Genomic DNA, 16,394 nt, shown 5'->3' on the forward strand with positions numbered 1-16,394 from the left:
GAAAATAGGGAAAGGTCAAAAAAAGAAAGAAAAAGAAAAACACGACCAGTTGGGGTGTGTGGGGGGGGGGGGGTGGACCACAGGCTTTAACGTTCAAAAAACTTACCCAATAATCGGTTTCAAAGCTCAAATTGCTACCAGAAATCAGCTACCCGATTCGTACCCACGACCTTGAAATGGTGTACCCGATTGTGGTCTCCCTACACGAGACCCATTTCCTCCACCCTAAGAGGAGTGGAGGGTTAAGGTAATGTCCTCCTCCACTCCTTGTATGACATGTTTTCACCATTAATCATAAGGGGCATTCCCCCGTTATGTTGGAGTAGAGCATTCTCATATAAAGGCATTCCCCCATTATATATATAGATTTTATAGGGTAAAAAATATAAATATATAAAATAAGGGAAGGTTGAAACACTTAAAAGAAAGGTAGAAGACAAAAGTCCAGACGGGTTAGAAACACATTTACACATGAACCTTTCGACCCTTTGAGATCCATAAATTGTCATTTTTGAACCCTTGAGATCTTTAAATTTTATTATATCATTGGATCACCTTACAAATAACTTTGTGACCAAATATATGAAGATAAAACTGTAACAACACGATTTTATCAACCGAATTCACATCAACAATGGTGTTTGGTTAGTGTGTGTGTTCTTGGTGTTTGTGTGTGTGTTGAGAGAAAATTGGGATCAAGTGTGTGTTATTCAGGTGTAATGGTATGAAATGTATGTTAAGAGTTATGCTTATTGTTATGCAAAAGTCATGATTTCTAAGGAATTGAGGACTATTTATAGTCTAAACTAACCAACTATGCTAATTAACACAATTAGCCCCTCAACCTTAGAAATCATCAACTCATGACTTAACAACAACTATGTCCATAACTTAAATTACAATGTATCACTACTTTTGGATTTCTAACATTCTCCCCCTTAGTGATATATTGTAAGTTCTGAAGTACGTGTTGTTTTCTCTTGTAGGAATGAATTTGATGAGCTCGGTGAAGAAGACATTTGATGAGTTGAAACAAGCCTTCAAAGCTTTCTCATTGTCTTTGGAGAACTTGATTCTGTTTAGGTCTTGGACTTCTTGAAGTTAAATCATTTGTTGATTCTCAATGTTCTTTAAGAACAAAGAATGATGAGTGTGTGTATGTTTTGAATCTATGAAGATTGTTGAATCATGAATCAGAGTTGTCTTTTGAGGTGCAGAAGGTATGAACTTGTCTTGAATTCTTCAATCTTCGAATCTTGAAGTCTTTTCTTTGAAATCTTGGAATGATTTTTCAGAAACATATACTCTCCCTCTTGATGTGTGCAATGTAGCTTTAGATCAAGTGTTTGTTTTTATGAAGTGAAGATCTTTAATTTGATGAGGACTCTTTCTGAAGCTTTTTCTTCTTTGTCACATCATCTTAAGCACTTTTGAGAGTAAAATATTTCAATAAGATTTTTGAAAAATTTCTTATGAAGTAATCATGCTCCCCCTCAATTCATGAGTAATCACAATCTCTTCATTAAATCTTGAATGTATATCCTTTTCTTTCGAGATTAATAGTCTTCAAGTTGAATTTGGAACCTTTGCAGTTCGGAATGAAATCATCACACAACCTTTAAAGAAGAATGATGAGTTGATGAACTCCAAATAAAATTGAAAACTTTCAACAAGAAGTTGAATGATAGTATCTCGAAAAGCAATTGAAACAACCAAACACAAACTTTTCTCCTTGTCCTTATCAATCATTCTAATTTATTCTCCTAATCAATAATCAATCATACTATTTTCTCCCCCTCATAATGACAAAGTTGGGAACCAATGTCATTATGCAAGCATTGATTGATTCGATTGTTTAAAAGAAATAATCATGACTAAAATCTAGACATTATGCTCATGGAGAATTATCAATCATCAAAACATCAATCTAACCTTATAAACCAACCCAATTGTTCCTATGGAAGACTAAAATGTAAGATTGAAGTTGTTGGGATAAACATTGTATCATGGTGTTGGTGTTTTCTGTGTTCGGGTGATGAGAAAAGAAACCGGATAAGAATGATCCGTTTGCATTCAAAAATCGAAAGGATTAAGGAAATGACCGAAGGAAATGTATTTTCATTTATCGGATTTCCTATGTATCATTGAGAAAAGCACAAAGCAAACCTCTAACATAGTTTGGTCTTTTGGCTTTCCAACCTCAAGAATGCTTCAAAGAATGTAAACCATGGTCAGTGTCACCTAAGCGTTCAATAACCATGTTCTACTATCCTTAAAGACTTTTAGGAAAAAAAAATCCAAGGTCACAATAGACTTTTTATTAACTCAATAATTTCAAAAATGTAATTATGAGACCTACATTCAAAGATGTAAATGATGTTAGCAATGGTAGGATTTCCATTTGATCATCGTGAAATATCAATTAAGATATTACTACAAATGTTCCGGCTATATCACAAAGATAAGCATGTATATCACAAAGATATGACGCAAATGTGTCCTAAAGAATGAATAACGATCAAATTAATGATCAATCACGAGAGCTCTAGACACAAAGTGATCAAATGAAGTCGGGGACTGGAGCAGAGTGCCACCCTTTTTCATTAACGTCTTCCAAATGAAGAGTCAATAGAAATGAGAAAATCTCCGTGAGAAGTTAAACAAGCATTTGTTAAGAAACACTTGAGTGGTTAGGTAAAGATGTGCATCGCTTCATTGGGTCCATGAAGGCTTCTTCAATACCGAGATATCAACAAATGATATCTGATAGAAATGTGTTTTACCCGGTGATTTGAGAATTTTATGGAAGGGTATCAATTCTTTTAACCCTTTTCTCACAACATTATCACCATAACCTCTCACTTTTCGACTGTACTCCCTCCAACTTAGTTGCACGAAATCATCATCACTCAAAATACCCTCACTATCTAATGAAAGAAGTGAATACTCCAGGGTTAGAACTCATCGGCGATGATGAAATTCATGGAGTAGTATTTTGAGAAAAACCTAGTCACTCTTGTGCAAACTAAACACCAAACTTCCTTTGACTTAAATGTTTTGAAAAAAAAATCATCATATGTGAAAAAAAAAATTTAAACAACACATTGGAAGTTTTGAAAGAGATTTGAAATCACAAACTCCCCCTTAATCTATGCAAAGATAGAGCAAAAAGATTCCTTACTACAACTCCATTTTCATCCTTCTTGTTCTTGAAAATCCACTTGGTGCGAATTGGTTCTTCTTTCCTTGGATTTGGAACCAATCTCCATACCTTTAGTCTCTCAAACTGAGCTAATTCATCTTGCATTGCTTTAACCCATTCTGGATCATAAAGAGCTTCAGAGACGGTTTTGGGTTCAATGTTACTCAGTGAAAGTGCAACAAGACACTCATTGACTGTAGTACGGGTAGAAACACCAGCTTGTGGATCTCCGATGATCTGTTCTATAGGATGATCTTTACGCATACGTGACCACTTGTTGTCATGAGGAAGAGGATCTTGTTGATGAATGTCAACATTACCATCATTAAATCCAGAGTTCTGTTGAGCAATGGAATCATAGCTTTGAAGAACTCTTTCCTTAAAATTTGGATGATCAAAATCCAGTGGTACATACACATTTGGAGTATTTGATGGATTTGTTGTTTGGGTGATTTGTGAAGGTTGTTCTTGATCATTCTTTTAAGAATAAATATCACTTGAAGATGATTCTTCTTGCTCTGTAGAATTTGAAGATGATTCATGATTGTTGTCTGGAACTGATTCATTTGTTTGAATGGGGTTATTGTCTGGAATTGGTTCATTGATGACTTGAGGTTCCTTTTCTTGAATCGGTTTTGAGTTGTAGAATTCTTCGAAAAGAATATCTAGCTCTTCACTTGTTGGAGTTGGATATTTCTTGAATTTTGAGGCTAAGGTAGACGTCCTTGAGGAAGCACTTGAAGTACTTGGATCACTAATTGTTGGTAGCAAACTTTCTTGTTCAAATATCATGCCAGACATCTCATCAAACCAAACATTCATGGTTTCTTGAATCGTGTTTGTTCGACGATTGAAGATGCGATATGCAATCGATGTCTTTGAGTAACCAACAAAGTAACCTTCGTGACATTTCCTTTCAAACTTTCCAACATTTTCCCGATCATTCAAGGTATAACAGACACACCCAAAAATATGGAAGTAATTGATGTTGGGTTTGCGTTTGTTAATAACCTCATAAGGAGTCTTCTCATGACGCTGATTGATGATGGACCGATTTTGAGTATGACAGGCAGTGTCAGCAGCTTCAGCCCACATGTTTGATGGTAACTTGGAATAAGCAAGCATTGTTCTTGCTGCTTCCACCAGCGTACGGTTTCTCCTTTCAACAACACCATTTTGTTGCGGGGTTCGAACAGCAGAGAATTGGTGAGTAATGCCTTTTGATTTGTAAAATTCCTTGAAGATGGCATTTTTGAACTCAGTACCGTTATCCGAACAAATATAACGGACAGGAAGTTGAAGATTCACTTGAGTTGAAGTGATGAAATCGATCAAAATTTGAGTTGTTTCATCTTTTGAAGCAAGAAACTTGACCCAAGTGTATCTTGAACAATCATCAATGATAACCAGAATATATCTCTTCCCGTTTTTGCTTTGTACTTTCATAGGCCCACAAAGATCCATGTGAAGCAAATGAAGAGGTGCCAAAGTGTGTGGAATTTTCTTTGGTTTATGAGAAGTTCTCTTGATCTTCCCAACTGCACAAGAAGGACAGACATGCTCACTCTCATATTTGTAGTCAGGCAAGCCTTCAACAAGTTGCTTGTTGACTAAGGCATTGATGGTTTGATAATTCAAGTGAGAAAGCCTTCTATGCCACAACCAAGAATTTTTCGAAGTAGCTTTTGAAACAAGACAGATATTATCAGTTGGTTGGTTATCATCAAGATTAACTGTGAAAAGATTGTCTTCATGATCTCAGCATAGGATATCAATTCCATCTAGAGTTTGGACTTTGCACAGAGATTGTCGAAAAAGAACTTGAAGATTGTTGTCACAGAACTGTCCAACACTGAACAAGTTATGACTCAGGCCTTCAACATAATGAACTTTCTTGATGACAATTCCGTTTCTTTCAATATCTCCATAACCTAGAATTGGAGCGAAATTGTTGTTTCCGAAACGAACAGTTCCCACAAAATTCTTGAGCAATGATTTATTGCCAGTCATGTGTTTTGAACACTCGGAATCGAGTATCCATACACAGATGGTTATTTCCTGCAATCAAAAATTTAACCGACTTTAGGTACCCACTTAAAGACGGGTCCTTTGTGGTTAGTTAACACAGGCAGGGGATATAACTTAGGATATGCATACAAACATGCTTTTGAATCAACATACTTGTTAACAAGCACATTATCAACAAACACATTTGGATTAAACAAACGAATATTAACACACGAATCAAAAGCCACATGTTTACCAGCATTCAAACCATGCATATGAGAACAAGAATTAACATTGTTTACAACATCACAAGGCCTAGCCTTGGCACCATTAACATTGTTTAACACAGAGGACTTAAAAGATAAATTGTTTGACTCAACAGAAACATGCTTCTTCTTACTATCAGCTTTTCTTCTTCGCCTTTTCTTCTTTTTATCAACATTAGTGAACTTAGGTACTAATGACTAAGCTACCCATTTAGTCTCACTAATTAAGCTCTTTCCACCTGTCGAATTGACACTAAGAAGATTAGAACGAGAGTTTTGAAGCACTTTTATCTTTTTAGACTCTTTTGGCGGTGCGAAAACTTCTTGTTTCTTAGGTTTATCATGAGAAAACCAGCCATATCTATCCCTATACCTAGTTGCACCATTTGAAGCATCCCTAGTTAGCAAAACTGAACTAGACTTAGACACTTTAGAATTTGAACTAGAATGAGAGCTAGACGAAGAAACATTTGAATTGATTTCTAGAAGTTTCACTTTGTTGTATTTGATTTTGGGTTTGGTCTCATCTTGTTTGGTTTTAACATGCTTTTCTGGGGTAGGATACTTTGTTTTTAACTTATTGATTCTTGGTTTGGTGACAGTCTTTGGTCCAGTCTTGATGGGTTTGTAAATAACCCGTTTCTTTGAGTAATATGAAATTGGAGCTTTGAAAAACAATTTTGGAGATTCCTCTTTTGATTCAACTTTGATTTTGGTAGATTCAATCTTTTTCTCAGTTTTAGAATCAAAAACATATTCTCCCTCCATGAATTTATCAAAATCATTTTTGGTGAATGTTGAAACCGGAGAGAATTTTGAAAAATCAGGAGTTTTGTTTTCCAACTTCACACTATTGGTTGTCTCAGAAATAACATCAACTTGAACTGACACTTCTTTGGTTTCACAAGAAAGTTGAGTAGAAGTATCAACACCTATACTAGCATAAAGCTTAGGGTGAAAAACTAACTCTTCATGAAACTCATAAGTGAAAAACCTAAAGTAGTACCATATCAAAACTAAACTATGCGCAAGTTCGTCATTAGATAAATCAGATTGCACATAATCATCAGCTATTTCAGTAGCTATATTTTGACATGAATACTCAAAAGAATCAGTCAAGGTTTGGGTGGAGGAACCAGTAGATGAAACACAAGCAGTCTGAGTGGAATGGTTTACTAAAAGACTGCAATCAGTTTGGGTAGAAACATTCACACAAACTTTCTTGATATCGACAATAACTGATTCATTCTTTGAATTCGGACTTTGAGATTGTAGATTATGAATAAGTTTTTGTTGAGATTCCACTTTTTGTTGTAAACCTTCAATTTGTTTTTCCAAAAATGTGGATGGAACATACAATTTAGTTGGTTTAGGTGGGGAAACAACAGATTCTTGGTTTTGAAAATTAGACTCAATCTCTTTTAATTCAAATATTGATGACTTTTTCGTGTCGTAAGAAGTATTAATTGCATCATAATTAACCAAAAATTTATTATTTTGAATTTTCTCAACTTCATCAGTCTCAAATTCGTCATCCAATGGACGAATGAATTGTTGAACCATACCAAGTCTCAAAAACTTTTCATCATACAAGGGTTCGATCTTGTTTTTGGCTTTTTGCAGTGGAGTGATATTCTCAAATCCCAACCCAAGAAGAAGTTCTGATTTATCAATTTTTGACTTATTAAAATAGGCAGTGAAATCCAAAAGAGGGTTTTGTTCAACTTTGTACAACTTTTCTTGATAGAAAAGTATATTCTTTTTATGTTCCTCAATTTGTCTTCCAAAATTTTCAATCTCAATGCCTTTTAAAAAACAGTTATGATTTAAATCAGAAACTTTTCTTTCAAGTTCAATTGTTTTTGGTGTAGCTTCTTGAAGCTTCTTATTAAGAATATCAACATCCATTTGTCTTGCGTTTGCACGAAGCCATTCATTGGTTTTTTGAACTTCAAGATCTTGATTGGCTTTTTCAAGATTAAGAATGGTCTTTTCTAAATTATGACACTTTTCCAATAACTTAGAGTCATGAGATGCATTCATTTCACATTCTTTAACCAACATTTGTTCTTTATATTTTTGAAATTCTTATTTCATAACATTATACTCAAAAAGAAGTTTAAAATTTTCTTCAAAAAGTTTTGTGTATTCCCTTTTTGAAAATACAATGCTATTTTTCAATTTCTTGTTTTTGTTGGCTAAAGAAGTGTAATGATTCGTCAGGTTTGATAAGGCAATTCTACAAGACTCTTTATCCTTAGTTGATGAAAAAGTAGAGTCGAGATTTACCTCGTCATAGGGATATTCCTCGTTAGTGTTGTCAGCCTCAAACACTTTGTCTTTGCTCAACCTTGCCATAAAACATACATTGGCAGACAGATCTTCATCTTCATCATCAGTGAGCAAAAGCCACTTGTCATCTTCAGCAATCAAGTATTGACCGGCTTCAACTTGTTTTGCCAGAAGCATCTTCTGCTTGTAATATTCATAAGTCTTTGTACGAGGCAGCTTACAATCCACAGCAAAATGACCAGGAATTCCACAATTGTAACACTTTTTGTCAGATGTCTTTTCTTTTTCCATGATTTGTTTCTCATTTTCTGCTTTCTAGTCTCTTTTCTTGGAAACAGTTGTTTCACCTTGTTCAAAACTCTTGTGATGATATTGTTCCTTCTTTGGAAATGCACTTGTTGATGAAGTTCGAAGATTGTTGTTAGTTGGCCTCGCTTTGAAATACTTTTTCTTGAAATGCTTGGTAACAGCGGCAAGAGCTTGGTAGAATTCATCAGGAACACCATCTCTTGGAGCCAAGTAATCTTCTCCCTCCTCATCAGACGAAGAAACAATAGTCATTTGTCTTTTAAGAGCCTCAGAAACCTTTCGTTCAACAACCAATGCCAAAGGATCAGTAGATACAACTTCTGGCACTTTGTTGAATGAATTTTTGCTCAGAACCTTGCTCTCATTCAACTTGAAATATTCATAAAGAGTATGAATGGTGAATTTGGTCAAATCTTGATGTTGCTTGATTTGAGTTCCATAATCTTCCCATTCGAGACCAAGTGCTTTGATAAATTTGATGTTCAACTCAATCTCATCTTTCTTGACCTTGTTCTTTCTCAGTTCATTGATCACATTGTAGAATCTGTAGTACACGGACTCAAGAGATTCATTTGATGATTTTTGAAAATTGTCAAACTCAGTTAATTCATTTGTCAGTCGTATTGTTGAGGTTACATCAGAACCTTCCATTTATCTAGCAACTTCATCCCAAATCTCCTTTGCTGTGTCGTAAGAATCAACTGAGCCATAGATCTCATCAGGAAGTGCTTGGTACAAGCGTGACCTAGCTCTGTTGTCAGCAGCAGTACGATCTCTTTGTTCGGCGTTCAAAAGATCAGGAGTCAAAATAGCACGGGTAGTAGGATGACGATGCATAGCAAGTCCATTGATGATTGAGTCCTTAAGCATGTGACCATTTGTCTGACGTTCAATGTAATCCATGAACCTTTTCTTCCAAAGTCCATAATTACCACGATAAAGAACTGGTGGTCTTGTATCAGTACCCAGAGATAATGCTTCACGAGTAGTCATTTGAAATTGATTTGAATTGAGAATTGAATTGATTTTGAAGAATTTATGAAATGATCTAAGTTGAAATGAAATGAAACGATCTGAATTGAAATAAAAAATGAAACGATCTGTTTTGAAGTATGAAAGAAACGATCTAAATTGGAATTAAAATGAAACGATCTGTTTTGAAATAAGAATGAAACGATTTAATCTTAAAACGATTTTCAGAAGAAGGAAAAATTCTAAGTATTCTGAAATGATTTGGGCAGAGTTTTGTTATGAAATGGAATGAAATGAATTGAGCAAAACCAATCACGAAGATCAGTTACCCAAAAGTAGTATGATTCCCAAACACAACTCTTCACGAATTAATCAAACCAGAGAAAATTCAAGTGAAACTTGAAACGATCTAAAAGAGATCGTTCTGGTCTCTAAGAAAACTGAAACGATCTAAAAGAGATCGTTTTGGTTTCTTTTCAGGATTCCTCAAAAACTTGTGTATTTTTCAAGAAATTGAATTGACCAAAACCAATCCAAAGGATCAGTTAGCCACAATCAATTCTTCACAACACAACCACACTTGTCAAAACGATCAAAATTTGAATCGTTTTACAAGCCACAATACTGATATGAAAGTATCAAGGGTAGAAAAACTGAAACGATCTAAATAAGATCGTTTTAGCTTCACACAGTCGTCTTCAACCTCTGAGTATAAACACCTCCATTGACGATTTTTAAAACTTCAATATCTTTTGATTTTCTAAGCATTGGAACTTGAAACCACTTGCAAACAGTTTGTTTTCACCTTAGCTATGATCCGATTAACACAACTTAGGTTATAACACAACAGAATCAAATCCCAAATTTTAGCGCCAAAAACTCAAAATCTGAACTTTTGATTCAGATCGAATTAGAACATGAAACTTGAGAGGATTATGTTATTAACTATGAGGAATCGAACGGTGAAAAAACATCTGTGATTTTATGTGATTTGAGAGATTAATCTTTGGATTTTCAGTGAGAAAAAAAATGAATAGAAACAGAAAAAACAGAATTAAAGGTGATTTTTGATGAAATGTGATTGAATTCAGTTATGGATCGAGATCAAAATGATGTTTTTCTCTGATACCAAATGTAACAACACGATTTTATCAACCGAATTCACATCAACAACGGTGTTTGGTTAGTGTATGTGTTCTTGGTGTTTGTGTGTGTGTTGAGAGAGAATTGGGATCAAGTGTGTGTTATTCAGGTGTAATGGTATGAAATGTATGTTAAGAGTTATGCTTATTGTTATGCAAAAGTTATGATTTCTAAGAAATTGAGAGCTATTTATAGTCTAAACTAACCAACTATGCTAATTAACACAATTAGCCCCTCAACCTTAGAAATCATCAACTCATGACTTAACAACAAGTATGTCCATAACTTAAATTACAATGTATCACTACTTTTGGATTTCTAACAAAAACATATTCAAAAGAGAAATTTCTAGGTCATTTGTATGCAATGATGACCCAATCAAAATGAAATTGTATATATAAGGTAATCACACCAATTCAGCCCCAAGCTAAATCCTTATGAAGCAAAACCAGACATTTAATATAACTAACCATGTACTCGGCGGTGTGATGGTGGCGGTAGTAGCGGTGGCGACGGTGGTAGCGGCGACTATGGCGACGACGGAGTGGAAATAATGATGTGGTTATTAAGCAATTGATGTAAAAGAATGTAATGTGGTTATTATAATGGTTGAGAAATGTATGTTGTAAATAAATTCTTTGACAGTAATACTAGTATTTTAAGAGGAAATATTTAAATAAGTAAACAAAGATGAATGACATTTTGAGCCTTCAAAAACTTAATTGAGAAAAAAAAAAGTAAATGTTTTATAATGTAATATAGATATAGATTATTTGCATCAACTTTTGTAACAATCATGATTCTTGACTCTTTGACTTTGTGTACATTTTGACTAAGTATTTAGTTAATCAATATATGTTCAAGTGCAATTTGTGGTTTAATTGGGTTCAATGTGTTCAAAAAGGTCATTTATCATTTATTTGAAACTAATGTGCTAGTCGAGATCATTGTTAGTACTAATCGACTATTATATTTTAGATGATATCTAAATTAGCTAGGAAACATGATATGGATCCTCCATGGGTTATACCCAACTTATGACCCACCCAACAAAACCCCACCTTATCCTTTCCCCACCACCCATTTTTCCCATCCATCTATTTCACTTTTCTTATCTCTTTCTCTCTTTATTCTCTTGTAAGAACACACACTTACATATATACCTCTCTCTAGATTTTATCACTTTTATTGAAATTTAAGCAAGATTAAAACTAGAATAATAATCATCATCATCTTCTAAACAACATATCAAAAGATTGAATCTTCAAAGTGCAAGAGTTCTTCCATTCGGGTCAATTTTCGGATTTGAGCATTTGTGGTGATTTTTGGTAAGTTACATTTCACTCAAATTCATCATTTTATGTTTATTAACATGTTTCTAGTCAAACCCAAGTGTTCTTGAGTGCAATTTGTAGGTCAAAACCAAAATGGGTCAAAATTAGGGTTACAAAATGGGTAAACCAGGTCAAATCCGAGTTTAAGCATGAAGTTAGTGTTATGAGTTGAGCTTTGAAGTGGGTTGTGTCTAAATATGTCCATACAAGCTTCCCAAAATGAATCCAAGCTCCAAAATCCGATTTTGAGCCAATTAAGGTTTTTGTCAAAAGTCAAAACGGGTCAAAGATGAATTGGGCACAAATTGGCCTTACAAAACGAAATTCGAGAAAGGGTTATGTTTAATTATGTCTAATTATGAATAGCCCTATGAACAATTGGATTAGAATCATCACACACTGAATTAATTGGGTAAATTAGGGTTTTGAGTGATTTTGGGGTATATATAGCTCCTGGATTTGTAAAATGAAAGAGTTTTTGATGATGGATTTTATCCAAAAGGTGTTGGTAACATGATTAGTGGCTTCTAAATGGTTCCAAAACGGTCAAAACGATTTTTGGGTCGAATTAGGGTTTCCTAGGGCTTTTATTTGAGTTAAGAACGTATTTGGATAAGTTTTGATGTTATATATCGAGTTTGTGTTGTGGGTTATGTTCATTTATGCTTGGAAAAGAGTTTGGAAGTGTCTCCTAATTGATTTTGAGGTCAAAATGAAGCTTGGGTTCATATTAGGTCGAAATGGGTGTAGGTTTTAACGGTCGTTAGTTTGAGGACTAATTCTGACAACAGTTCAGAACCAAGATGAACAAATTAGAACCAAGATCCGTTAGTTTTTAACGACCGTAAATTACAGTCTAGAACCAAGATGAATTAATACTAAACAAGATGAACTAGTCACAACCAAGATGAATTAATCATAACCAAGATGAACTAGTCACAACCAAGATGAATTAATCATAACCAAGATGAACTAGTCACAACCAAGATGAACTAATCATAACCAAAATGAACTAGTGACAACCAAGATGAACAAATCAGAACCAAGATGAACAAATCAGAACCAAGATGAACTAGTTAAAAACCATATGTAAAGTCTTGATTTGTAAACATGTTATGTACATTAATAGGTTATGGACGCGAGACGATTGGACGTTTATAGCTCAACCTTAACTTCTCTTTTCCGATCAAGGTGAGTTTCGTAGCTCCCTACTCAATTGAGATTCGGGCTGAAAAGTGTACAACTATTGTGAGTTGACTTTTTTGGGTGTGCAATTATATGTTTTCCTTGATTTATGACATAGCTCAATTGTGCATACGCTTGATTTTCTTGATTGATGACATGACTTGATTGGGCATATGTTTGAGTGTCTTGGGTGATGACATTATGGAGGACAAGAGAACAATTGGGGGACAATGTGTGCATGCGTGAAAACATAGGACTTGTTAGGATACTTGTTGATATCATTATTACTAGTTCTTGCTTACTTGCGTATTCTAAATACCTTGATATGTAGTTCATTATGTGAATACACGTGCGAGGGTCATTGATGGACATGGTTGTTATGGAGACATTAATTGATTTATGGATTTACATGTTGTGTGACGGTTTTGTAGATGTGCAATTATGTGATTTGTTTTATGGTTATTGTATATGTATGTTGAGTTGTTATAGGTTAGTTATGTATATATGGAGGACGGTAATGCCTTTGAAAGGTTGGAGATGTGGTGGGAAGGCTGCGGGTGACCCTATATATAATCATCAAAGGCCTTTCAAAAGTAGTATCGTACGAAGTATATACACATGGTGTTTTGGTTATGTGTGGACATTGATGGTCATGGATGAACAACTTATGTGCAATTGAGTACAATGAGGTGCATGATGTGCAATTGAGTATAATGAGGTGCATGATGTGCAATTAAGTACAATGAGGTACATGATGTGCAATTGAGTACAATGAGGTACATGATGACAATACAAACAGGTACTTTAAGTACTTGATGACATTTTATGGGTACGTTTAGTACTTGAGGACATTATGGACGACATGGAGACATTGGGTACAAGTGTGCAAATCTTAGACCATGTTTGGTGTTAATTTGTATTGGTTGACATTGGTATGTGTTTTTGTTCATTTTTTCCTACGAACTCACCAACTTAGTGTTGACCTTGTTTAGTACACTTTTCAGGTTACCAAGAAAATCCAAGAGGTGTCAGATGATTGTTGTTTGTGCTAGAACTTGGGCTTGGACTTACATGGATCCAGGATTCATTTGCCCCCTTATTTTGCATTATGTGTTACGTACTTGTTTGTTTAATGTTGGATTCACCGAATCCCTTCTTTTGATATAGTTCATGTTTTACGATAATACCATGCATACTCTATATCTTTCTGATAATATTTCGAGCTTAACTCGGGGTGTTACAACTTTTTTATAAAGTTTTCAACTAAAAATAGTTAATAAATAGACATCATTCAAAGGCATAACAAGGATAACCCGAGTCTATGAACATACATTTGTTCCGATCCAACATTGGTCGATATGAATAAAGTTAAGTCGTTAAATATGAGATATAAATGCTTAATTGAGTAGATATAAATGATTTTTTTCGTCTGTAGGTTTTATATAACCTGAAACCAATTTTATTTTTATTATTTTAATTTATGTCAGGGTACTTAGACATGTACAAACTTTATTGATTTACAACAAACTTAATAAACATTTTATATCAACCATAGATATTCAAAGAGTAAATATGGTTTCGTCATATGAAAAGATAGATCGATAGGAACCCCTTTCATCCTATATATTGTATTGGTACCTGTGAAACCCAAATGCTGAGTTTTTTGTATCGATAGTTATCATCTATTTTCAGACTTACCTTTGACAAGAATTGAACTTGGGGGTCTCAAGACACAGGTCCCGGATAACGTTATAATCATCTATTCTCAAACTTAACTTTGACAAGAATTGTACTTGGGTCTCTCAAGACACAGGTCCAATGACATCATAAATGGTCAACTAGCCTAAGGGACTTAGTTCCTTTGTGTTCCTTTTGTTCCTCATCGTGATATTTTGTATATATATGATAGTTCTTCAAACCGCTATTTCGTTACAAGAATGGTCCCTTAATTATTCAAAACTGTAACGTTGCACAACTACTTTCTTTACCATAGTTTCAATAATCCCCCTTATTTGCTCACTTTTGTGAAAAGAGAGACCATTCTATAAATATTGCTTATTTGTCATATTCAAATTATTTCTTAATATTAAGTTTGTTTTTTTTAATTTACTTATGATGTCATAAACACTCTTATTCTTAAAATTTATTGCATTTTTGTTTTTTGTTATTTTATAAAAAAAAAAATTTAGAGATATATATTTTTTAATTTTTTTAGAAAAAAACTCTAATAAATTATACATTATCTTATAAGTTTCATCGTCTAAACAATCTTATCATAACATATTTTTAATTATTCGCATGTTATGCGAGTTAATAAACTAATTATAACTTATAAGATATACTATTTTGAGGAGACGGGTGCTCTTAGATTATCACAACTTCGGTGGCGAAAATGCAATTTTATAAAACTTTGATTGATATATCCGGGTTAAACCCGGGTTAATTAGCTAGTAATAAAAGTAAATAAATAAATACTCCAATAGTCCAATAAAGCAATAAATAAATAACAGATAGGTCCAGGCCAGCAGGCCTTAACCAAGCCCAACTATTCTAAGCCCATATAGTTTTTTCGAACTGTTTAAATATTGAAGCCTGGGGGCGCTTGTTCCAACTTTTTCACAATTTACATAACCCCAAGATTTAAAGTTCATCGATAGTTCGATACCACGTAAGTATATTCATAACCTTCTTGTTTAATGAGTACGTGTTTGTTTCCGGCCAGTTGTATAAAATGTTAAACCTATAAGTTACCTATATTAAATACGTAAAGGTAGTTTTGAATGTTTGCTGCAATTAATGTATGTAATATACTCTGTATGTAATTTAAAAGTTTGTTCATCGACTAAAAATATTGTCGATGTGGACTACATAATTACTGGAATTTTCTCATGGCTTTTTTGCTTTAGAATGCAAAATTGATTAGATTTCATGTTCTTTAATTTGTTGTTGTGCACAAAGTTTAAAAATTAAACTTTATGTTATTATGGTACTTGTAAGTAATCCTTGGCACAAACTTTCTGTACTAGCGTTGCATCCGCAATTATGCAAAGTTACACGACTAAATTGTTACAATTATTTTTAAAAGTTTTGAAGGATTGTTTCCTATTTTTAGGGTAATTTTCAAGAGCTTTATCACCTTTGAAGTTTTGGTAGTTTTAATTGTACAAATAAATCCCTATAAATTTCATTAATAAAAAAATCTTTTAAAAGTTTAGAGTTTACTACATTACGAGCATTCTATATTTCTTTAACTCATTGCACCAATAAAGAATATTACGTATTTCAAAAAATTTACACTCTATGGATTGAGGGGATCGGTAGTATAGTCGGGCTACTACTCGTAACTTCAATGTAGTTCCACCACTGCATTCACAATTCTAGATTTTCTAGGATGAGATGGGTAGCCCCAAAGATCGAGTTGAACATAAATTGTCGCGATTCAAACTGATATTCGTTGGATCTCATATAGCTAGCAACTACATTGTCATAAAGAATTTGGTGATAATCTAGAGTTTTCACTAAGGTAATACATGAAATTCGTATTTGGTTGAAAATTATATGATGTTTTTCATCAATTTCGTACCGGTTTTGAAAAATAGATGTGAATACTTGACCTATGATAGTCTCATTTATAGGATGCTTAATTTCTCAAAATGCATGTTCCTTGTGTACTTTTTAACTTTT

This window comes from Erigeron canadensis, chromosome 1 (assembly GCF_010389155.1).
Source record: "Erigeron canadensis isolate Cc75 chromosome 1, C_canadensis_v1, whole genome shotgun sequence".
Taxonomy (NCBI): domain Eukaryota; kingdom Viridiplantae; phylum Streptophyta; class Magnoliopsida; order Asterales; family Asteraceae; genus Erigeron; species Erigeron canadensis.